Source organism: Oxyura jamaicensis, chromosome 4 (assembly GCF_011077185.1).
Source record: "Oxyura jamaicensis isolate SHBP4307 breed ruddy duck chromosome 4, BPBGC_Ojam_1.0, whole genome shotgun sequence".
NCBI classification, from domain to species: Eukaryota; Metazoa; Chordata; class Aves; order Anseriformes; family Anatidae; genus Oxyura; species Oxyura jamaicensis.
In genome coordinates this window covers 34779741-34791290 of record NC_048896.1, presented here as the reverse complement: position 1 = coordinate 34791290, position 11550 = coordinate 34779741, and the positions used below count along the sequence as shown (strand labels likewise).

Here is an 11550-nt window from a genome sequence, read left to right as displayed (position 1 = left end):
CCTGGGCACACCTCCCACAGGCATACCCCTCGCTGCTGCTGTTGGATACTGAGAGAAGACTCGGGCACACCTTGCAGCCCAAGACCCGGCCGCGTGTTTCCTCGAACCCAGGGTCTGAGTAGCCACATCATGCCTGTGGCTGGAGAGGCTGCAGGAGATGCAGGGGCCATGGTTTTCTGCCTGCTTGATAGCATGGCCAGGCTCTTCGCAAGCAGATTACAAGTACTGATGGGAAAGACCGATGCAAAAGAGTGGCAAGGGGCCCTGCCTGTGCGAACTGCCGTGTAAACTGCCGCACCACAACCTTCTGATGCACCACACCGTTTGCCTGTCCTGTTTGCCACACTCCTGGTCACTCGTGCTCCCTAGGGGCTGCCTTTGAACATCAGGGAAGGGGGCACTGCTGGCTCTTCCTGTGCCTTGTCAGCCTCCCTCACGAGGGCTGCCGGGTCCTGGTGGCTCCCTCAGCTGCTTCGAGTGGCCTTGATGCCAAAAAAAAGCCCTGCCCATGAGATGATCGTGTCTGCCCCAGAGCCAATCACCTCAGCTAAACAAACCTGGCAGTACGAAGAAAGTCTCTCCTCTTCCCTACAGGCCTGCATCTCGGCTGTGGAGAAACTTTCGAAGAGGTCCACCAACTTAGAGAATTTATCTTCCTCCCTACCTGTGCAAACCAACGTCTGAGGTATCAGGGGAAAGTGTCCTCCTGTGCAAGGAAGACAACGGAGTGGGTACACAGCCCGTGCCACCCTGTGAATTTTATCAATGTGACCATGGAGAGAACATGAGAAAAAAGGATGGAAAATCTATGTTGACACTAGAGGCACGGTTGCAAATAAAAGCTGCAAATAAAAATGGGGAGGGCGGGGGGGGGCGGGGGAAAGGGTTTTGGTGAGAAACTTGCTGCTCCAAATTGCAGTGAGCAGTACTCGGTCCCCAGATCTGGTCCCAGATCTGGTCCCCAGATTTTTTTTTGCCATTCGACAGAGCAGTTGACTGTTTCTTTAGCTTTGAGGATGCTGAAATGGTCCCTGTCTTGAAAAGAACCAGTTCCCAGCCTCTCTCTAAAAATAGTTGCTTAGGGCTAAAAGCTGAGTTTCCTTTCTGTTACATGAACATCCAGAGAGACTCATCCTCCCTTCTCAGTTGACTTCGGTGCTGCCTAGTCTTAAGATTTTCAGTACTCAGTTGCATACCCCACCCTGACTCTCATATTTTGAGAGGGATTGCACTCCCCTTATGTAATATGGGAATCCCATTTTTCTGTCTCAAGGGTGAATGGTGTAAGGCAATTATAAATCATTGCAGATTGTGTTTTTTGTCAATTGCCATGTAAATTAAGGCCATGCAAGTACCTTCTACTGTTTCATTTTCCCTTTCATTTGTTGTCTGGTTACTACTCAATATTACATATTCAGTGAAATGTCCTAAAAAAGCATTACTTTTTAATTTTAACAACTTTTATTTTTTCTTTCTCTAGGTCTGCCAGTAGCTGATGAGGTAGAAAGATATGCTTTTCTTTTTCATTCTTGTGAAGTTAGAGGCAATGCTGATTTAAACTGTGACTGAGGCTCTAAAATGGTGCAAGTCTATCTTACTGCTTCAAATTCAGTGATGCAACCTGTGTTTACATTAATAAACTTTAAAGGATTCAACCAATTTAAAGCTTTTGGACAATGACAATTACTTGAAAACATTCCTACAGGTTTATTTTCTTCATTTACATTTGTTTGCTATCTCCATCTCATTCAAAGCAGTCAGTACTGGTTTGCTTCTCTCTTCTCTGGAAATTTGCACTAGAAACCATTGTTAGAATCAGAAGCCTGACCTAAGAGCATGATGAAAAATGCTGCACTCCAAGTTGGAAACCGGAGAGGAAAATGTTCATGTATATGTAAGAATTGTACTCAAACAGCTGATTACAGCTTTTCTTACACCTTAACAGATGCTTACACAATTTAACTTTAAACCTGACAAGCAACAGGTAGTTTCTACATTTCCCCTGGGGATAGTGTACTCTTCTGTATTTTGCTTCTATACAGTTCAAAATTTTAAAGTCATGTTGTTGGTCATACAACCAAACAACCTCGCATGGCTTTACATGTTCTGTGTCATGCCCCTTCTCCCCAGATAGATCAAGCCCTGAATGCAAGACCAGACAAGTAAATAATGCCAACATGTAAAAGTAACTTGTAAGTACATTACTTTTTGGCAGGTTTTTTGGCACTTTGTGGGGCTTATCTCTACTTCACTGAGAAGAATGTCTTCTGGTGTGAACTGAAACTATACCTCTATGCCACAATGTTTTTTTTTTTTTTTTTTTTTTTTTTTTTTTTGGGGGGTGGGGAGGGTGAAGAGAGGAGAGGGGCAAAATTTGTTGTGGACACCTGAAGCAGTTGCACAATAATAATAAAATTTCAGTGAAGGACAAGTTCCTTCTCTGTTGTTGTTGGTTTTGTTTTCTTTTCCATACAGTCTTAAAATGAAGGTCCCATTTTCTGGCCTTTGGCAGATTGTAAGCGTGCTGGAACACTTCACATTATGTAGATCATATTTGTCTGAAATGATAATATCATACCTATAGTCTGCTGCAGGCTGAAAAGTAGCCTATGCCTCAGGTGCCGTTTCATGCCTTTGCTTTTTTTACTACATCCTTGTAAATCTTCAAAAGGGAAATGAAATCCTATTCAGAAGAAACACCATCCAGAAGACACTTCAGTTGTTAGGGCCTGAATTATCACGGAAACCAAATGCGGGTAAAGAATCATAGAATAGTCTGAGTTGGAATGGTCCCGCAAGGATCATCAAGTCCAACTCCTGGACACAGGTCCTCCCAAAAATTCAGACCATGTGACTAAGTGCGCAGTCCAAACGCTTCTTAAACTCCAACAGGCTTGGTGCAGTGACTGCTTCCCTAGGGAGCCAGTTCCGGCGTGCGACCACCTTCTCAGTGAAGAATCTCTTCCTGATGTCTAGCCTAAACCTCCCCTGCCTCAGCTTGACACTGCTCGCGTGGGTCCTATCACTGGTGACTAAAGAGAATAGATTGTGGCCTGCCCCTCCACTCCCCCTCGTGAGGAAGCTGTAGACCATGATGAGGTTTCCCCTCAGCCTCCTCCTTTCCGGGCTGAACAGGCCAAATGACCTCAGCTGCTCCTCATACGTCTTCCCCTCTAGGCCCTTCACCATCTCTGTAGCCCAGTATCTTACTGACTTGAAGAAAGAGGCTTTAATCTATGGTGGTTTGTTTACTAACGAAGGAGCACGAAAGAGACGCGTGTCCTTGTCTCTGAAGAGGAGGTGAAGGAACAGCGAGTGCAAGGAACACAAAAATCGGTTGCGCCAGACTAATACGTGGCTGTGTCTGAGCTTGGAGACTGCAACCCTCTTCAGACTTTCACATCTAGAGGAACGCTTTGGCTGCAGCCTAAAAGCCACGTGTCCATAAGCTCCCCCAAGCCAGCCAATCTTCTTGCCATGACCTGCCAGGAAACAGCAATGTAGGCATGGAACCAAATTAAAGCCCAAACCTTCAGCCCAGTCCTTGACCTGAATAGTGGGTGATGAGCCAGATCCTGGCATTTATACTTGATAGTTTATACGCAGCCAAAGTAAATGGGGTAGTCAGAGGTCAAGGGGCTAGATTTTGAAAAGTCCTATGTAAAGAAGAGATCTCAGAAAAGCAAATTTAAATAACAGTCATGTCAAGAAAAGTAATTCTGATTGCTATGTTCTTTATCTGTTGTGACTAGGCAGGTGAACGTCTATGATAGCAATTTTGCCTTTAAGGTCTTTAATTATTTATTTATTTATTTATTTAACAGGCTCTGTACTACTTTTCCTCACAGAATGACTAACAGAAATATGACCCTTGTGCACCTTTTGTGGTTAATTCATTAGGTCAACTCTAACCACTAAGCCCTTTGTCAGGTTATTTCTATTAGTGATAAGGGGCAATTGACCTTAAAAGACTGAAGCCAGGTAGAGGAGCCCATTCCACAAGATCTCTTGGCTCCACCCTTGTTAAGTGAAATCTGTCAGGTGTGGATCATTTGACCTTTGCTGTATAGGAAGCCTGAGGACTGGTGGGGAATGGCCTTCACAGGGGAGTCTGAGGCTCAGGTTATCTGAGGTTGCTTTTCTACCGTGGTGAAAGGGACTCAGTGTTTCCTCAGTAGGCTGCTTTTTCTTTGTGTTTTCTACTGTCTCTGTGAAATAGCTTCAGTGACTCTATGAGCTAGCTAAGTCGGTGGTGCCTTCTCGGTCCAGTAAAACCCTGGTGGCATGACTTCACTGTGAAATAGTTTGGAAGTGACTCAAGCTCAGAATCTGGCAGGTAAGGGTTCCTGGGTCCTATAGTTGCTTAATGTTGAGGATTTGGAGTACTTCCTTCATCTTGTCTGTTTTCAGTGAAATTAGTTACACGGCTTCTAAGCTTCATTTCCAGCCTTCAACATAAAATAATAAATATGAATAAAAACAAACTCAGAAGCTCAAGAGCTTACAGGTAAGCCTGAGTTGGAAGTATTTGTTAACATTGAACAACAGACTGGGAGAAAAAGATGCCTTAAAGTGAACTTCGATAATGTCTGGAGGTAAGTGGAATCAGGTTTGGAGAGATACTGGTGGCATTATTGTTATTTCTTGAAGTGGAAATGGTGAGAATGTGCTGTGCACAGAAGAAATGCTGTTATATTCTGCAGCATTTTTTCCGGCAGAAATTTCTGCAGCCTCCCCCAACCTCATTTTTGACCATATTTTTGAAAGGAATATTTGATGCTGTTATTTTCAAATAGTAAACAGTCACCTTTTTTTTCCTCACGTTCTCATTAGCATTATAATTCTCACACCAATATTTATCCCATAACTGTCAAATCATACAAATGTGTTATGTGAAATGAATGAAGTATCATAGGGTATGACACTCTAAGTTATGAGAAATGGTCCAATTCCTTGCCCTTACAATGCAGACAGGGAAACAGGTTTCTTTTTCTTGCTCTCTACATCTTCAAAGGTCTAATCTTGCCGTAAGTATTAATATAATTATTAATATTGTTAGTAATTTATATTTTGATTTCTGTCTTTTGCATATGTACACGGTTTCTTTGAAGGACTCACCGCAATTGTCACTGACCATTGAAATTTATAAGTGTATATAGAAAAGTAATGAACAGGGTTTTTCTTTGGACATCTGTACAGATTCTAAAAATTTAATACTCATTTCTCTTCAAAATTCTAGCCTATCCTGGAAAGAATAAGCATTTCCAAGAACATAGTGTTCTAAGTATTTAGAACGTAATACCTGGATGGCAAGTCAGAGAAATATAGTACATCTCTTTCTCAAAACATAATTTTATGCAACCATAATTTTTAATAGGTCTAAAAGAAGGGCCTTCACTTTCTTTTCTGGACATTTCCCAATTGTTTCTTTTCAAGATTTATAAGACACCATGTACATGATTTTTATAGAATCTGACAGTGAGCAGTAGAAGCATCGACAATAATTTGCTGCTAGCTAGTGTATACTTTTGTCACTGAAACAACAAGTCTGTCTTTAACCTTAAATATCAAATAATATTCTGCAGGTACATGTCTGAAGAAAGCCTTCTCAGTGTGTCTTCTATTTTTCTGGAACTTTTTTCTTAGATCAAATCTAAAAATAAGTCTAATATTCATCTTATATCAGTCTTCTAGACTGTTAATCTGAAGTATACTGAAAAGCATTTTCAACCATTTTTTCTTACAAAATATCATGTATTGTCAACAAACCATCTGAATTTTGACTTTTAGTTCTGCAAAAAAATTCTTCATTCCCTTTTCACAGCTTTTCAGTCGCATTGATATGGTGCCTGAATTCTTGTAATCTATCCATTTCAACATGCTTCAAAGTGTCCTTTTAATATAATATAGCTTTTTTCTTTTGAATAAGGTCAACAAAAGATGTTTATGTTGCTGAAACTAAAATGGTTGTCCTGAGAGATTATTACTCTGTGGCTCTTCCAGGTTCCTGGATTTTGAGTATAGTAGTAGAGTGTTCTGCTGTTGTTGTTGTTTTATCATTCACTATATTGAATTTACATCTTGCAATATGAACAAACAGAGAAACATCAGTAAATACTGAAAAAAGCACAGTTAAATTGAATGACTTGTTCTGGTAGTTTTTTTTCCCATTTTTTTTTTTTGTTTGTTTGTTTTATTTTCCAAGCTACTTTCTCTTGGGGTAGGCCTTACGTATTTTTAACAAGAAAATGTAACTTTTGGATAATCAAGAGTCATGAAATTCAAGGATTCTGACAATCCAGATGTAACTGAAGCATCACAGCGAGATTTTATTATTTGTTTAAACAAATGGTGTATGTGTTATAAAACACAGTTTTGGTATTCCAAAAATGCTAATTAATTCCTCTTGAATTTGCTGAACAGTTTCAGCTGTGAAGGCAAAGAAATCAACAAAATTCTTAAGGCTAGTGTTGTGAAGCTGCCAAGGTAGGAAATGGCATTTATTATCCCAGTGATTATGAATGTGGAAGACCTGGATTCTTTCTTTGCCTCAGATCTGGCAATTGGTTTGATCCTGATATAAAAGCTAAGCTGAGTGAATCCTGCTCAGCATCCTGTCCCTATTGCAAGCATCATTCTGTGAAAAATATAATAGCAGTATGCATGGCAGATTCATACCACTGCTTGTTTGCTTTATTTTTTATCACAGGCTTTCACCAGTGAGCGTATCTCATAGAGGTTTATAGCAGTATATCCAGAACACCTGTGGTGAAAGAAAAAGCATGAAATGGCCACAACCATCAGGTTACATTTGATAACCAGAAACAAGAACAAGGACTGTTTGTAAGGGTGCTACTGACTTGTCTGTTTAGAAGCCTGAGAAGCATGAAAGTGTGAACTGCTTGACTTTTAGAAGCCAAGGTAATGACAAACCCTATGAAACTTGAGGGAAAAAGTCCAGACAGAGAAATGTCAAGCTGAAAATCTAGTATTGGATTAGCTTCTGAGAACGTGGTTTGAAACTAAGCAGGAAGGGAGTGTGAAGTAGCAGGTGTCTGAGCTGAATGAAATGCAAATACTAGCATTAACATAAAGAACAATTGATTTTTCAATTTTATTAATTTTTAAATGTGTTTTCTAGAGAGAACATGAACTCCTGTTCCATGGAATTGTGAAAAACATGTGACTGATAGTGATATAAAATAAGTTTGAGTTTGTAGATCCCTGTAGAGACTTTTAATGATACCATTAAGGCAGAACTAGAAATCACACCTTGCTATTGTGTCATCCCCCCTCCCCCCCCCCAGTACTTTTGACCCTAGGAAAAATGAGCTGGACTTCCATTACACCAACATCTTACAGCATAGCAGAGGAAAAATACTTCCACTAATAAAGTCTTCAGAATGTCATCTATTCAGAGTGACTTTAACATCACAGCAGCAAAAAAAATATTAACATGGAAGAAGATTTGATCTTATGATTCTGATGAGAAGTCCATAAATATAATATATCAAAATGAATAATTTCGAATGAAGTTTTAGTTTTGATCTCTTCCTCTCTTCTTCTATGTGATTTTCATTTAATTCTGTGTTTTACATATATCCACTTTTTCCTCCCTCTACTTTCTTTAAAGAATTTCTTAAGTCTTAATTTCTGATTACTTCTGTGCTTCAGTTAGCCTCTTGAACCTATGATGCTTGCATGGACTTGAAATCAAATCAGATGAATTTATCTATCCCTACTTTCTAGTAGTTCAGGTAACAGACTTTTTAAAAGTATCTGTATCAGCTGCTGACTGCAATAGTTCTGCACATTCGGGGAGAATTTGGCAGAGTTTATTCTGAGCCTGACCTTGGAATAAAATGAGGAAGACAAATTACTTAAGGATAATCTCATAATATGAGCAGAAGGCCACATCAACAGTAACTAAAAACTGGCATATTTCCAGTTACTTCTGTGAAGCTATACTGATCTACACTAAGAATCTGACCCAGAGTTGTATCATGGTTACATACTTGTCACCATGGCATCATGCTGTGCAAGTCATGAACTACCTCTCCTTTCTCATGAGAGTGGTTCTACTGAAATAATTAATAGCCTCATGAAGAGGGCAATCTGTTTTTCCTTCTATGATGAATTTACAGAAAGTTTATGTGATACACATGAATATTATTTATTGTGTAAAAAGTAAATATATGCCATCTGTGCATTTGTATCAACAACTTGCTAGGTAGTGTTTTTTCTTGTTGTTGAATTACTTAAAATCATGTGGATATCACCTTGCTCAACTATTTGAACAGCTTGTTTGCCCTTAGGAGGAAGTATGGAGTCACTTGAATACATAAGAGTGTAAACCAGAGAACTGAATTGGTTTGTGCTATCATAATTTTACACTGGAAGAGAAACTTGTGAACTAGCTCTTGTATCATACAGTTGGAGAAGAAAAAAAAAATAATTGAAATCTAAAAATTTAGACAAATAATTTACTTATGGTCTCCATAAGTGTGTCACCATTAATGTAAAATAACTAGAGATCTTTGAAGGGAGCTTACTGTATAACACAGAACTGCCGTGTGTTGAAGCTTATCTAAAAGCATTCCTCCCAAAACCAAAATATTGACTAATATTTCATTAGACATTTGACTAAAATAAAAATATTGCCCCGCTCTAGCTGACTGGTTTAATAATGACCTGAAAGATGTAGAAGAGATAAACACCTGTTATTAACATCCAACATTTTATAATAGAAGTATAAATAAGAGAGTAACCAGTTCTATTAGACCACGGAAGTTGAGAAACATGCAAATGGGCCTCTGATGATATACAGAAGGCTGAGCCTGAATTGGAGCCAGGACATGTTGGAGCCAGGTCACAGGATAGGACCTGATGTCTGGAGTTAATAGAGCAGCTGGACTGAGAATCCGAATCCTGATCCTGAGAAACAATGCCCATCTGAGCTGCGGTGGAGTGGCAGGAGCCACTGTGAATGTGTGCTGAGTGTCACAGATTAGAAATAGAATGGAATAGAAATTGCAGTCACTCGCTGTGCTCACCCTGCTTAGCATGTACATTTCATATATGTCCCTAAGTGGCATGGTTCTGTTTTTGTGGCAGCCTCACCTTAATTCCCCTGCAACCAGAACAAATGTAAAATGTTGATGCTGTCACTAGATTAATTAACTATACATGAACTATTCATACATGAGTTTTCAAACAAAAAAAAAATGTATTTTTTATTTGCTGGTATCAAAGTATGCCTAATGAGCAAATTGTGGTAAATATATTGTTAGCAATATAAAGAGCCACAGAAGTCATTACCTGTTACTGTCATTACCTTTAGCTTTTGTATGTCCTGCTTTTTAGGATGTTCAGTAGATATAAGTTGAGGTTCTGCTGTCTTCAGCTTTCTGATGTTTGTTTTTCTGATCTCTTCATATTGTTGAATGATTTCATAGAATCATAGAATATTCTGAGTTGGAAGGGACCCATAAGGATCATCAAGTCCAACTCCTCGCACCGCACAGGTCTACCCATAAGTTCAGACCATGTGACTTAGTGCACAGTCCAAACGTTTCTTAAATTCATACAGGCTTGGTGCAGTGACTACTTCACTAGGGAGCCTGTCCCAGTGCGCAACCACCCTCTCAGTGAAAAATCTCCTCCTGATATCTAGTCTGAACTTCCCCTGCCTCAGCTTCACCCCATTCCCATGAGTCCTATCACTGGTGTTTATGGAGAATAGGTCACCTGCCTCTCCACTCCCCCCTGTGAGGAAGTTGTAGAGCACGATGAGGTCCCCCCTCAACCTCCTCTTCTCTAGGCTGAACAGGCCCAGTGACCTCAGCCGCTCTTCATACGTATGAAGACCCAGTGACATCATACACTCTTCATCCCCTCCAGGCCCTTCACCATCTTCGTCGTCCTCCTCTGGACACTCTCCAACAGTTGAATGTCCTTTTTGTACTGTGGTGCCCAGAACTGCACGCAGTACTCAAGGTGAGGCCACAGCAGCACAGAGTAGAGCGGGACGATCACTTCTCTTGCCCTACTAGTGATGCTGTACTTGATGCACCCCAGGATACGGTTGGCCCTCCTGGCTGCCAGGGCACACTGCTGGCTCATATTCAACTTGCTGTCAACCACAACCCCAAGATCCCTCTCTGCAGGGCTGCACTCCAGCGTCTCGTTGCCCAGTTTATTTCCAGTTGGGTATACACTTTCTCTTTATTTCAGGATTGTTGTCATAAACTTCTTGCTGTACATTCTCTTGTTTGTTTGGTGACTTATAGCAATATTTATTCTATATTCTGATGTTTCTATTTGTCCCCTCACTTCTTCACATTGCCTTTCAAATCAGAAGTGTGTTGAACTTTTTCTCATTGTATGCCATATGCCAGAGAGGGTGGATGACAATTCTGTAAGGTTGAGAGTGGAGGATGGCAATATGACAAGAGGTTTGCTGGTGGACAAAAATCATTTTCTTGTGAATCTGTTCCATACCAGCTGTTATATAACTTTTTTTTTTTCTTCACAAAGAATATCAGACATCATTCTCTTATCAGAATCTGTTAATCAAAGAATTATTTTTCCAAATATGTAAAAACTGATTCATTAAAGGTATTTTAAAACAGAAGTATTTAAAATTACCTGCAGCTCTGAACATACTATAGAGCTGCCTAATATTCATCATAAATACACTGATAAAAAGAAAGAGTGAAGACTGTTTATACCTTTAAAGTGATAAACCAAAAATAGGGATTTTAGAAATAATGATTAAATTTAGGCATTGGTTCTTTGTTTTTATTTTCCATCTCACTAAGGAACTTTATGAAATGCTCTATTTAAATCACAGGAAGAGTGATAAGAGCGGCATGCATGTCTGTCAGAAAAGGGGCAATCTGGGGAAGCATATCCAAGAAATCAGAACAAAAATGGAGATTTCTTGATGTCTGGTGATATGTAGACAGATATATTCTGATGCAGATGATGCAAAGTCTTCATGATGAGGAGAGAAATGGGATGTGTAACAAGATCCAAGATCTAGACAGAAAGAAAGAGAAAGGCCTATTAGCTGCTTTTAAACTACATCTAAATATGGGAATAATTATGGAAAAAAAAAAAGTTATTTTGTTAATTGTAGTTTTCAATAAATCTTACAAAAAAAAAAAGTCAGTTTTGTCAGTTTTAATTAGATTGCAATTCCCCTGGAGACCACATACCTTGCCAAGACCTATATTTTTAGGCCTAGATCCTGCAAGCATATGGATGTTCACCTTCATATGACTATTACTGTGATATTCAGTGAATGTCATGGATGATAGTTTATGCAAATTATGCAGTGAACTAATTTTCACAGCTGCAAATCATTTTATATAACTTCCATTTATGTCTGCCTCAAGCAGAGTCAAGGGTAACAGAATATTAAAACCAGCATATGAAGTTGCTATGTGAAGTTTTTTTTTTTTTTTTTTTTTCTCTCAGGTGAGGTAAATATTTTGGAGTTGCTGGAGATCTTTTAGCTTGCTTAGTGCTAGGATATCTAGGTTAATG

General features: G+C 39.5%; 1 long non-coding RNA gene across 1 annotated transcript; it reads right to left on the bottom strand.

The window, feature by feature from the left end:
* Positions 1–1835: 1835 nt before the first annotated feature.
* On the bottom strand, positions 1836–4493 carry LOC118166782. The gene is made up of 3 exons (XR_004750729.1): positions 4482–4493; positions 3834–3835; positions 1836–1970 (listed from the first exon to the last, which is right to left on the bottom strand). It is a non-coding gene; the product is annotated as an uncharacterized LOC118166782 (long non-coding RNA).
* Between the last annotated feature and the right edge of the window lie 7057 nt (positions 4494–11550).